The sequence below is a fragment of the Vanellus vanellus genome (assembly GCF_965231255.1).
Source record: "Vanellus vanellus genome assembly, chromosome: 2".
Lineage (NCBI taxonomy): Eukaryota > Metazoa > Chordata > Aves > Charadriiformes > Charadriidae > Vanellus > Vanellus vanellus.
In genome coordinates, this window is record NC_138906.1 from 164,401,857 (window position 1) to 164,414,305 (window position 12,449).

A 12,449-nucleotide genomic window follows, 5' to 3' on the forward strand; every position below is an offset into this window, starting at 1 on the left:
CGATGCTGTTGGCCTTCTTGGCCACCTGGGCACACTGCTGCCTCATATTCAGCCGCCTGTCCACCAACACCGCCAGGTCCTTTTCTGCCGGGCAGCTTTCCAGCCACTCTTCCCCAAGCCTGTTGTGCTGCATGGGGTTGTTGTGACCCAAGTGCAGGACCCAGTACTTGGCCTTGTTGAACCTCCTACCATTGGCCTTGCCCCATCGATCCAGTCTGTCCAGATCCCTCTGTAGAGCCCTCCTACCCTCAAGCAGGTTGACACTCGCGCCCAACTTGGTGTCATCTGCGGACTTACTGAGGGTGCACTTGATCCCTTCATCCAGATCATTGATAAAGATACTAAACAGAACCTACCCCAATACTGAGCCCTGGGGAACACCACTTGTGACCGAACACCAACTGGGTTTACCTCCATTCACCACTACTCTTTGGGTCCGGCCTTCCAGCCAGTTTTTTACCCAGTGAAGCGTACACCCATGCAAGCCATGAGCAGCCAGTTTCTCCAGGAGAATGCAGTGAGAAACAGTGTCAAACGCTTTACTAAAGTCCAGGTGAACAACATCCACAGCCTTTCTCTCATCCACTAAGCAGGTCACTTTGTCACAGAAGGAGATCAGGTTTGCCAAGCAGGACCTGCTTTTCATGAACCCATGCTGACTGGGCCTGTTCACCTGGTTAATGGATGAACATGGACAATCCAGGTTCTTTTACCAGAAAAGACAACAATCTCAAGCCCACCTAAGATGAAGGGGCTACAGATATCAGTAAAGATATGATATTTATTTCTGCATCACTTCAATTGCTTTCAGGGTTCTGTTCAATCATGGAGGGACAATGGAGACTAGGAGAGAGGAGCTGAAGGCAAGTCAGCAGGAAGCAATGATCAGCACGTGTCCATGAAAGTGGAGATGAGCAGGCCAACCCTATTACGTGCTGAAGCACCACTGAAGTCAGGACCTGTTCCACTAGGGGAATTGTCCCTGGGCAGATTAGCACGAAGCGGTAATGACACAACACAATTGCAGAGAAGTGGCTACGAGACGATTCGCCTTGTTTCTGCAGCAATCTGCAGTATGGGAACCCGGAGATAAGAATGGGCCCAAGCATTACGAGAAGTCACAGAATCATAGAATCATAGGGTTGGAAGGAACCTCTGGAGATCATCTAGTCCAACCCCCCTGCCAGAGCAAGTCCATTGTATAGAGAGCTATTTTAAATAACTCTGCCTCCATCCAACATGTGGCCTAGGGGAGGTCATAGAAGACGCTGGGAAAGAGGGAAAAGAGAGAGGACAAGCTGTGAAGGGGTGTTTCTAAGATGGGAGAAAAAAAAAAGTGCCTACTGGAGTTCCACTACCTTTAGCCTTCCTGTTTTAAATGTACCATTGTGAACACTGCGGTTTTTAACAACTGCCTTTTACAATCACAGCTACACGATAATGGCAAATATTAAATCCTTCTACGGCATAATGGGGATTTTTCTTGAGAAAGTTACTGAATGTTTTAATCTACTGTGGTAAAGCAGATGGGTCTCCTTTGAGCCCTGAAGAAGAGATTGCTAATAATCAATTTATTATAGGACAGCTTCACCACGCAGGTGAAACAGAAAACAACTCTTTTACTTTTTATTTTCTGTTGTCAAAAGCATCTTATTTCTCTGTGTGTATACTGAGCCTTGGCATTCTGCAGTGCCTTTCTATTTCCTCCCCTCCATCTTCGGTATAAAGTTCTCTATTTTTATTTTCTACACATTGAACAAATGGAATTCTCATTAAAAAAAAAAAAAAAGTGCTGAGAAAGTTAATTAACAGGTTTGGGATTTTTTTTTTTAAATATCTTGCATAACACAGTATGCAGCACCAAACCTAAGGTTTCTGAATGTTTTTAGCAGGGAAGGCACTGTGACATTTAAAAGCAAAGGAAAATACAGATAGTAATCTATGTACTAAAGTCTAGTGTTATGTGCACAATGACCTAACAATTTCAGCACTGAAAAAAAAAACCAACCTACAAACATCTCTACATATGGATATGGGTTTATGAACCAAGAAATAGATGACAGAGTTCACATTTTGACCTCAGAGTACTGGAGGCAAATCTGGCACACAGATATGCAGTAGAAGACCAATGACATAGGTTTCAATGAAAAGTAAAAATAATCCTGGAATGACAAACCAGACAAACTGTATCTATAAGACAAACTGGTAAGATACTGGCTGGATGGGTGGTCTGTGAGATGGGTAGGAAATTGGCTAACAGGATGCACTCAGAGGGTGATGATCAATGTTTTTCACTCAGGCTGGCAGCTTGTCACAGGTGGGGTCCACCAGGGATCGATACAGGGCCCCACACTGTTCAACATCTTCATAAATGACCTTGTCGATGGGATTAAAAAACACCCTCACTAAGTTTGTTGATGACACTAAACTGAGTGGTGAGCAGGACATGTCAGAAGGGAGAGATGTTTTACAGGGAGACCTGGACAGGCTGGAATAGTGGGCAAGCAATAACCATACAAACAAACAACGCACAAAAAGCCCAGTTTAATAACACACAAAGAGCCCAGTACAGGCCAGGACCTGTGTGGGTGGGGAGGAGCCTTGCTGAAAAGACCTAGAAGTCTTGGTGGAGAACCAGCTGAAGAGGAGTCAGCAATGTGCTGCTGCAGCAACAAAGGCAAATTGGATCTTGGGCTGCATCCACTGGGGTATTATTAGCAGAGACAGAGATGTGATTATCCCACTACTCAGCATTTGTCTGGCCACATTTGCAGTGCTGTGTCCAGTTCTGGTCCCCACAATTCAAGGAAGACATGGACAGACTGGAAAAAGGTCCAAAGGAGGGCCATGAAGGTGATCAAAGCAGGGTTGGATCACCTGCCCTAGGAGGAAAGACTGAAGGAGGTCTCTTCTAACTGAAGGTTTCTTCTCCCTTGAGAAGTATATGGCGAGGGGAGACCTCATCACAGTATTCCAGGAGGCTCTCTCTTCACAAAGAACTACATAGAGACAACAAGGGGCAACCATTACAACCTGCACTGGGAGAGCTTTCATGTCTGTATAAGAAATTTTTTACTGTGAGAACAATCAATCACTGGAACAACCTCCCCGTGGTGGAGTCACTGGGGGTTTTCAAGATGCGATTTCACAGGCTGCTAGATGATCTCATCTCAACTCCCTTTCCCACAAAATGTTGTATCGAATGATCTTTTCAGGTCCCTTCCAATCTGGGCTGTTCTGTGATTCTATGACAGCAAAAGACTATAGAGTGTATTTCCCAGTGGGCAGGTTTTGTCATAATTTCCCTCAGCTATTGCGTGACGTAAAAATGAATCTGATGGGAATCTTTCAATTTTTTTCAACTTCTGTGTCAGCACCTGGGATATTTTAAACTCATCCTGTAACTGCAAATGTTTTTGTTGGCTGTAAAAATACAGTAGTACTTTCCACCCTCTTCCCCCTTTTATTTCTCTAAATTCTTCTAAGTCTTGGCCTCCGTTTTATTGTTAGTTTGGGTTTTTTTGCAAGCTTCATGGCTTTAAAACACTTTTTAATCTACATTCCCTTTCACAGAATGCTATCTTCCTCTTACATTTTGGATGATAAAAGAGACAAATGTAAATTGTTTGACCTTTTATTATTCTAGGTACTCACCAGTTAGTTCTGCAGAGCACTACTACACCTAGCCTGGCATATCAGCTACCTTGTTGATATCAAAACTAGGGGTAGAAACCTTTCCCCATCCAAGGGGAAGTTTTTCCATAAGGTTCTTAGAAGCTGAGAACATCAGTAACTGGCCCTTCAGCTAAGGGATTTTCTACATTCACAGCTGAAATAACATTAATTCTACTCAGATCCAAAGCATAGGAAAGTCTTCCTATCAATAGGTCACCTGCTTCTGAAAGCTCCTATTTATGATGTGGACTCCATAGGAGACAATGACGAGATTAAAATGCACTGTTTCAGGAGATACCACACTTCTGGCAAGACATTGTAATGTTTTGGAGAGAACACCCATGGGACCTATAGCAAGTAATTCTCCAACTGTGAGTGGGTGGGTATTTGTGTTCAGACTCAAAATGAAAACCCTATATTTCCCACAAAATAGCATTTTTTGACAGAAATAAAAATATTTTGATCTATCTGAAACACTGTTGCAGTGAATCAGCACATTTCATTTTAAGGTTTGGGTTGTTCTGTTTGTTTTGGTTTTGGTTTGTTTTTTTGTTTTTTTTTTTTTTTTAATCTAAATAGCTTTTTTTCCTAAAACAATTACAATTTGAAATTAAAAAAGGCATTCCAAACCAAACCAAGCCTTGAAGTTTCCAATAGGATTACGGAACACTTAATTTCCAGCTTTTTCCCAAAACAAATTTTAGAAGATCAATACCTCCCACAGGTTGATGTTAATTTAAGTGAAAACACTTTTTAATTGACAAATATTTCACTGCAGGGAAAAAAAAAAAGATTCTTATATTCAGAAATAATCCTCATCCCAGGTCTTATGCACCAAATATTCTATTCCCTCACAGAGGATTTTATTTCCTGAGATAACCATACATGCAGAAAGGTTTTCTAGGGGATCTCCTCTCAAGTAGTAAGAATTTATTTAGAACCCCACACGGGCAATGAATCATTCAAGTTACTTCTTTTCATTGTGCATTACTTTGTATTCATCAACAAAGAATTTCATTTCCCTTCATAGTTTTGTTAAGTTTCCACAAGTATCACCTAAGCATAATAATTCTGCATTTTCTACCATCTTTATTACTTTATTGTTCATTAAATCAATGATCTGGGGAAAAAAAAAAAGATGTATTCAATACCGATTTGGGGCTTACAGTAGATTTGCTGAGACTTGACAAAGACTCAAACAAAATGAGATAAATATTGTTCTTAAAATTCAAAGGAAGGAGTTTCTATTCTCTCCCAGCAGTTCCATTGCTCCAGACTGGAAAAGACAAAATTTTTAACTGAATAGTTAATGTTCCTGGTGAGCAGCCACCTACCCAACCTGCAAATTCTACCGAAGCAACCACAGAAGTCAAGTGAACAGCAGTTGTGCATGATCATGAAATATGTTGCACAACAGTGGAGAGGGAAGAAAACAAGCATTTAAATTGTCTCCTCCACATACTGTCACCAAGGCCCTGTGGCCTTGGGCAACCTGGTCTAGTGGGAGGTGTCCCTGCCTATGGCAGGGGGTTTGGAACTCAATGATCTTCAAGGTCCTTTCCAACCTAAACCATTCTATGATTCTATTAATACACAACTGTCTCCAGCAACTATAGCCACTCATGTCAGCAGCTGCAGCAGCAAAGCAACTCAGCCTCCTTCCTGCACCACCAACCAGTGTTGGTGAGGGCACCACAGGCCGGACCCACCACACATCCCCACCTGGGGAGCAGCTGCCGTGAGAGCCACTGGTGTGTGGTGTGGCACTCAGCACTGGGGGAGCTGGAGGCAGAAGCGGGTTGACTGTATCTTACATATATCAGGTTGACAGGTCTGTGCGTGGGGTAGGGGAAGACAGGCATGGGCCTGGGTCTCAGCTTACTAATTCTGATTTTTCAATTTTTTTTTCTCCATTTTTACATGTGTCGGGCTTTAGGTATTCATCTAGCATTATATTGCTGCTCTCCTTGACTTCAACCACAGTCAGAAAGACTTGCTGTGAATGAGCCAGGAAAAACCTACAATCACATTAGAAGTTTAAACTCCAGAGTGATGAAAGGAAAAGTCTAAATGGGAGTCCTGAAGAAGGAAACAAGGGCCAAGCCTCAGCATGGCACATTGTCACTCTAATAGCAATTAGAATCATAGAACCATAGAATAGTTTGGGTTGGAAGGGACCTTTAAAGGCTATCTAGTCCAATCCCCCCTGCCATGAGGAGGGACATCTTCAACTTGATCAGGTTGCTCAGAGCCTCATCCAACCTGACCTTCAATGTTTCCAGGGATGGGGCATCTACCACCTCTCTGGGCAACCTGGGCCAGTGTTTCACCGCCCTCGCTGTAATTTTTTTTTCCTTCTGTCTAGTCTAGGTCTTCCCTCTTTTAGTTTAAAACTGTTACCCCTTGTCCTATCAAAACAGGCCTCACTAAAATGTTTGTCCCCATCTTTCTTATAAGCTCCCTTTAAGTACTGAAAGGCCACAATAAGGTCTCCTCAGAGCCTTCTTTTGTCCAGGCTGAACAACCCCAGTTCTCTCAGCCTGTCCTCATAGGAGAGGAGTTCCATTCCTCTGATGGAACAAGGCCTTAAAGTGCGATTCTTTTCATAAGGTTGTTGATTTGCTCACTACCAGACATGCTTCATACCTTTGGGAATCAACTTCCAACCCCTCTTCTCTCCCCACACAAGAGAAGGTACAAATAAGATATTCACATATTCACAATTAAAAGTGTTGCCTGTAAAGAACTACTAGTGAATAATAGAAATTTCCTCCACCAAAATATCTTTTTTTTTCTCCTAATATGCCACCATAGCATCTGCAAACACCAAAACCATGCATATTTCCTTAAGAGAAGCTGTGCGTTGCCATAAATGCACCCACACAAAGCACTAAATTACTCCTCCAAACAAAGGGTACTGCATCTCTGAACCTCTGCAGAGGTGTGCTTAAGCTATCTCTGAACATGTTCTCTCAGGAGCAAGGAAAGGATGATTCTGCTTGGGTGAAAGGACCCTACTGAACAGGAATGCATCCCAGTGATGTCCTGGTACAGCTGGGCACGGGGCTAAGGCAGTTAGAGTGCCTCTCTTATAGTTGGCTTATGGGGTTTCCATCGTCAAAGCTCAAATTCAGTTCCCAAACATGCTACATTTTTGCCAAATATGCCATTTATTCCCTGACTGTATCTTACCACAAAAATCTTTCAGTATTCATACTATGAAGCAATGCTAGGGGCTGATTCACCATCCCGTCACTGTGGTAGTGAAGTAACCAGCCAGTAGTCCAATGTAGGACATCATACAGAGGAATGAGATAGCAGATCAGAGTGAAGGTGGCCTTGCTATGCAAAATACCAGAACAGACTGGAAACCTGAATGACAAAGCCATGCACATGATCCCTCCTGCAAAAAAAGATCACTATGCCACTTGTCTTAGGAAACCTAAAGACAAGTGGCAAGGGCGCCTGGAGATGAGAGATAAGGCTCAGGATGTCCATGCTCTGTTCCATATTTTGACAGTAAATAGGATTGGATACACTTGGTAAAACGACAGACATCTACAGTGCAAATGGCCATCCCTCAATTATCTGTCCAGGTTCACATTTAGACAGTGGAGACAAAGTCTGAGCCTGATCTCTCTGTCCTAAAGTAGGCATTTTAAAAAAAAAGTTGTCTCTGTAGTGCCTTAGAAATATCTGTTTCTCTGCCCTGTCCACAAAAAGAAAGTTGGTGGCTACTTTGGATGAAATTGACCCTGCTGCAGACCACAGATGTAAAAGCAAATAAAATTCCACCCATGACCAGTATCTTATATAAAATGCAAGCACTCATGGGCCTGCATCTTTCCATACATCAACTAGCATGGAGACCCTTGCATAAAAAGGTGAGGAGAGTATGGGGCTCTGTGTAAGCTTCTCAGTGAGGGAGAACAGCAGACTTCACTGCAGTTCAAAGAGCTCCCAAATTGTGTAACTGGTCCCCAGAATCAAAGAGGGTAGGGAGGGGCGTGGCATTCATCTCCTCCCCAGGTGGTCTGGTTACATGAACTAATGTCTCAGAGGGTGAGATGGAGCCAACGTCCCTCCAATTTTCCACCTGCACAACCATCAGAGGAAATATTCTCACCCAATACAAGTCTGCGCTCCACAGTGGGAGTAAATGGAGCTGCATTGCCTCCAGGTAGTTTAACGCCAAAGGTGGGATGAAGGCAGAGAAGAGGACTGCTGATAATGACACCATCATCCCTATCACAAATGCACCATGGCTGAATAACCATCTCCATTTATAAAATGTATTGGAATGGAAACTACTCATAACCAAGACTGACTCCACCACTCGCACAGTGGTATATACTGATTTTAGATCGTGTGTCTGTCTTAAGACTAAGAATGCTGTTCTTTCTAGCCAGAATAGGCTACAGAGATTCTGTTGCCAACCATAACATATAAAAGAACCTATAAAATTACAGTCATACACTAAGGCATATGTCTCACATTTAACTTAATGTTTATCTTGTCAGGAAATCCAGCTAGACCATGCCAACATTTTGTTTCATTCATGCTGTCTTCAAAATCGTCTGTTGTTGAGGGAGGAAAAGGAAGGGAAGAGAAAAGAAAATGCAAGAGAATTATCCAAATATATATAAAGAGAACAAAATTCAAGTTAATTTCATAAATGAGGCTCAAAAATGAAAGCATTGTACAAAAGACTCCATCAGGAACAGCATCACCTTTACTCCTCTCCTGTGGATTGAAGTCGTCATCCCTATTTTCATCTGGAAAATAAACAATGATTCTAAAATCTGCCCTTTGCACATCTACAATAGGAAGTGGACTCCTCGACTTCTGATAAGCCTTATTCTGCTGCAAGGTTTTGTGATTTTTGCTGCTGAGGAAGTCACCTTGACATGCTACAGACCTGGTATCAGCCACTCCTGAAGAACACGCTCATGACAAAAATCAATTGCAAATTAGTCAGAAGCAAAAGAGTGAAATGGCAGCTATTTCTTTCAAAATTACCTAAAATATCTGCATTTCTTTCACATTAAGAAAAGCATTTCCTTATGTAAAATACAGCTTACACAACTAAATAATTCATCATGATAAATTATTTAGGGAGATGTGGACCCAGTATGTTTACAAGTCCCAAGCTGTTTTACAAAAGAGGAAACATTTATATAATTGGTCCTCAAATTCTTTTTTAAATGTTCTTACGATGAGAGGTTTCTGATTATCAGTGGCGCTGGTCCTGAAAGCAAAGCTTTTACAAACTGAGCTTTTGGTGGGAAGATGGGATAAGAGGGAAATGACTAACTAAGGTGATCTTTTCTTAGTAATTGGTCATTATTGCTGCCGAACAGATGATTCTTCCAAAAGTCATCCTTTAAGCCTTGAGTTATCTCAGGTATGGTAAAAGGTCTCCAAACAAGACATAATTAAATCACTGACCCGAGGCATTATCTCCCAGAACAGTCATCTGCCACGTACAGAAGCAGGGCAAGCCAGCCCCATTTCACCATCAACATCAGCACTTTCCCCCCGGCAACACGTACTCAATACGTCCCCAGAGGAAGCCATTTATGCCTAGGAATAAACCTGCCCTTGACAGCCTGAGGATGCTTTTGATAAGTTCATCTTCACCTCTGTCATGTTCTGCATACCACTCTCCTCTCAGAGTCTCTGCCACCTTCCTCCTGGGTATCTCCACAGTCAGAAGTCTTCATGGAAATGTTCTTTCTCTTTGCACGTGCTGTCAGATATCCTCTCTCTCTCAAATCAATCTCTGTCTGAAAGCTCCTGCCAATGCTAGTCCTGACAATTCAAAAGCTCTTACAGGCCACCCACTTTTCACTATAGATGGGTAAAAAGCTGGACTGGATAAAATCCTGAGAAAGTTGATCTGACCCCACAGGTGACCTTGATTTGAACAGGTGATTGGCACAGAGGACCCTTCCAACCTGAATTATCCTATGAACCTATCCTGGGAACAAAAATGGCTTTTTGCTATTCACTTCATCAAAGAGTAAGTAGAATAGCAGTCCCAGAAAGGAGCTAAGACAAGCTAAGAAGGACAGGCAAGCAAATTTGTCATTCCTGGTGCTCCCTTTGTCTAGAGTAACCTCAGCGCAGAGAAATCCACACTGGAGGCACCTATGACAAGAGAAATAGCCTCTGTGCTTTGCTTGGCCTACCTACAGCTGATCCCCATGACTCCAAAGGATCTTAGATGAGACAGAAGCGAGATTGATGTCAGATTTACTGGTTATAATATAGCACAAAAGGCAAATAGGTAGAAGAAAAGCTCAGGTGCATTGAGGAAAGGTCTTACCTCTAGGTTGAATCTTGTAAAACATTTCTGTTAGCTACATTTCTTCATACAATACACTGCCATTTTCTCCTCTGAGGAATCACCTGTGCTTGTATAGTAAGGAGACACCTGACTTTGGGAGAAGCAGCAAGGCAGGAGTGCTGATGCAGCCATCTACACTCCTCCTGCCTGCAGGTGTGGTGAACAACGTAGCCACAGTCAAATCCTTGCCCTCTCCTATCCCAGCCACAGTTGCCTCTGTGAAGGATTCCCACCATAGTCAAGGTTTTATTATACATAATGCAGGAATTTCAAATCAAAGCATTCAGCTCTTGCTTCTTGTCTTCACTCTGTGTTGTGTTTGTGCACGTTATCCAGAGGCAATGCCTCATCACTTGTGGCCAACACAGTCAGTCAACTCCCTCTTTTCATTGAGCAGTTTTCTTCATCTTCAGTGTGTTCCTCATCTTTGATCTACCATCTGACAACGCAGCAGGTACTTCATGTTTCACTGCTGATTCTGGCATTAGATGCGTCCTAATTTAATCTAACTAACCTATTTCAGGGTCCCCCACCACCACTGCATCTGAACCACTCAGCTTATTGTCATGGAGACTTCAAAGTTCATAGCAGAAAAAGCATGTACATGCTAAATCAAATTTCACCCTTGTAAAGCCCAACTGAAGAGGTTGGGTATGCCCTAGGAGGCTGTAGAGAAAAATGGAAAAATGTCTTTGAGCACAAACAACCCTTGCACAGCGATAACTCCAAGGCTCATAATTCAGCAGGGATCTTGACATCTGCTGTTTATCCCCAAGGAGGAGCACGGAGCAAAGGAACAGAGTAGCCATGGTTACATCCCTGTCCCTGCTGCAGGTCACTCCCACCTTATCGGGTGCTACCATGATCACGTAGTCCCACCTTAGGACAAACCGGCTTCCCAAGTCACCCTGTACCCTCTGCTTCACCCCGTCTAGTCTGTTCGTGGCTCTGGATAATGATTAACTTGCTGAGGATACTAATTAACTTGCTACGAGGGGCCTTGCACGTCTGAGGTAGAGTTTGGCTGTCACACACACGGGTCACCACAGAGCACTGCTGATCGAGCAGCTGCCAAAACAAAGGAAAGCCATTCCCGCCACGGCCAGAGCCCAATGCGTGTTCTGCATGTGCTGCTGTAGGCAAGAGGGTTATGCTGCTGTGTATTTTTAGTGCAACTAGCAGCGACTATTTCTGCATTCCAATTTCTGATGCCGAGTTATCCCACCTTCTGTTTCTCGATTAGGGTATTATTATTAGCTACACTAAACCGATGAGCTTCTCAGCATGGCAAGTTTAATAAAGCACTAATGTCACCCACTACCAACGCAAGTCACCTAAAGAAAACAAGGCCTAATTTACAGTGCTACTAAAAATTAGCAAGAGTCTGCTGATCATTCCTCACTAGCTTTTTTGCTGTTTTTTTTTTTTTTCCCCAACAACCTTTCTTCCCTCTGCAGACAAAAGAATTGACGCAATCTAAAATCTGTTCCTCCCTTTCCCACCATAAAAGACAGAACATGTCTAAGGGCTTTTCACATAACCTTCTGGAACTATTGTTCCTCTCTGTTTTGGGCCAACCTGCAGATGTTGACTTCTTGTACAAAAAAAAGTAGCCTTCTTGAAAGGATGTCTCTCTCTACCTCGTCCCTCTTCTGCCCCCCCCAGTGCCCCTGACTTTGCTGCTTGGTTCCCCGCACAAAGACAAGGAACGTTCTGGTGGTCGTGACGTCCGAGGCTAAAACAGCAGCATGGCTTTGATCCATCCACGGCAGCCAACAAAAGCTTTTCGACCAACAGGGTTCAGGCTTCCACGCCTTTCTCAAACAACAATCTCTTCAGAGCCTTGTGCATTATTTTTCCTTCTGAAAAGACTTTTGTGCACGGGGATGAATCCTGCTGTTACTGAGGTCAGTGGCAAGCATCCTATAGCCTCCAGCGGTGAAAGGGCTGGGTGGCTGCAGCGCGAAGCACTCTAGAACATAACACAATGCAACTTTATTTTCTCTAACATCTACCCTGGCAGACCGTACCCTCACACAGCGCAGCTTAAACACAGCTGCAAAGGGAGAGGGAAACAGTGAGAAAACAATGAAGCGACATGGACAGAAAAGGGATGTTTTCAGCTGAGATTTTAAACCAAGACAGGCAGACAAAGAAAATAAACAGGGCTGTGCTGCTGAGTGGTGTAGAATAGATTTACGCAGTGTAGTGTACTCTGTAAGCGCCTGTAAGAAGAGTCACTTGCAGCAGCAGATGCTGCTCAGCTCTAATGAAATCCATCTGCCTTGTCCCACAGAGATTCTCATATCGTAAGACGTGGGATAGTTGGGTCCTAATAGCACAGAAGAGCTGCGCAGATGTAAGCCCGTACCTGCTGAACTCAGGTACTCAATCACACAGAGGGTGAGCAGCTGCTACAGGTATT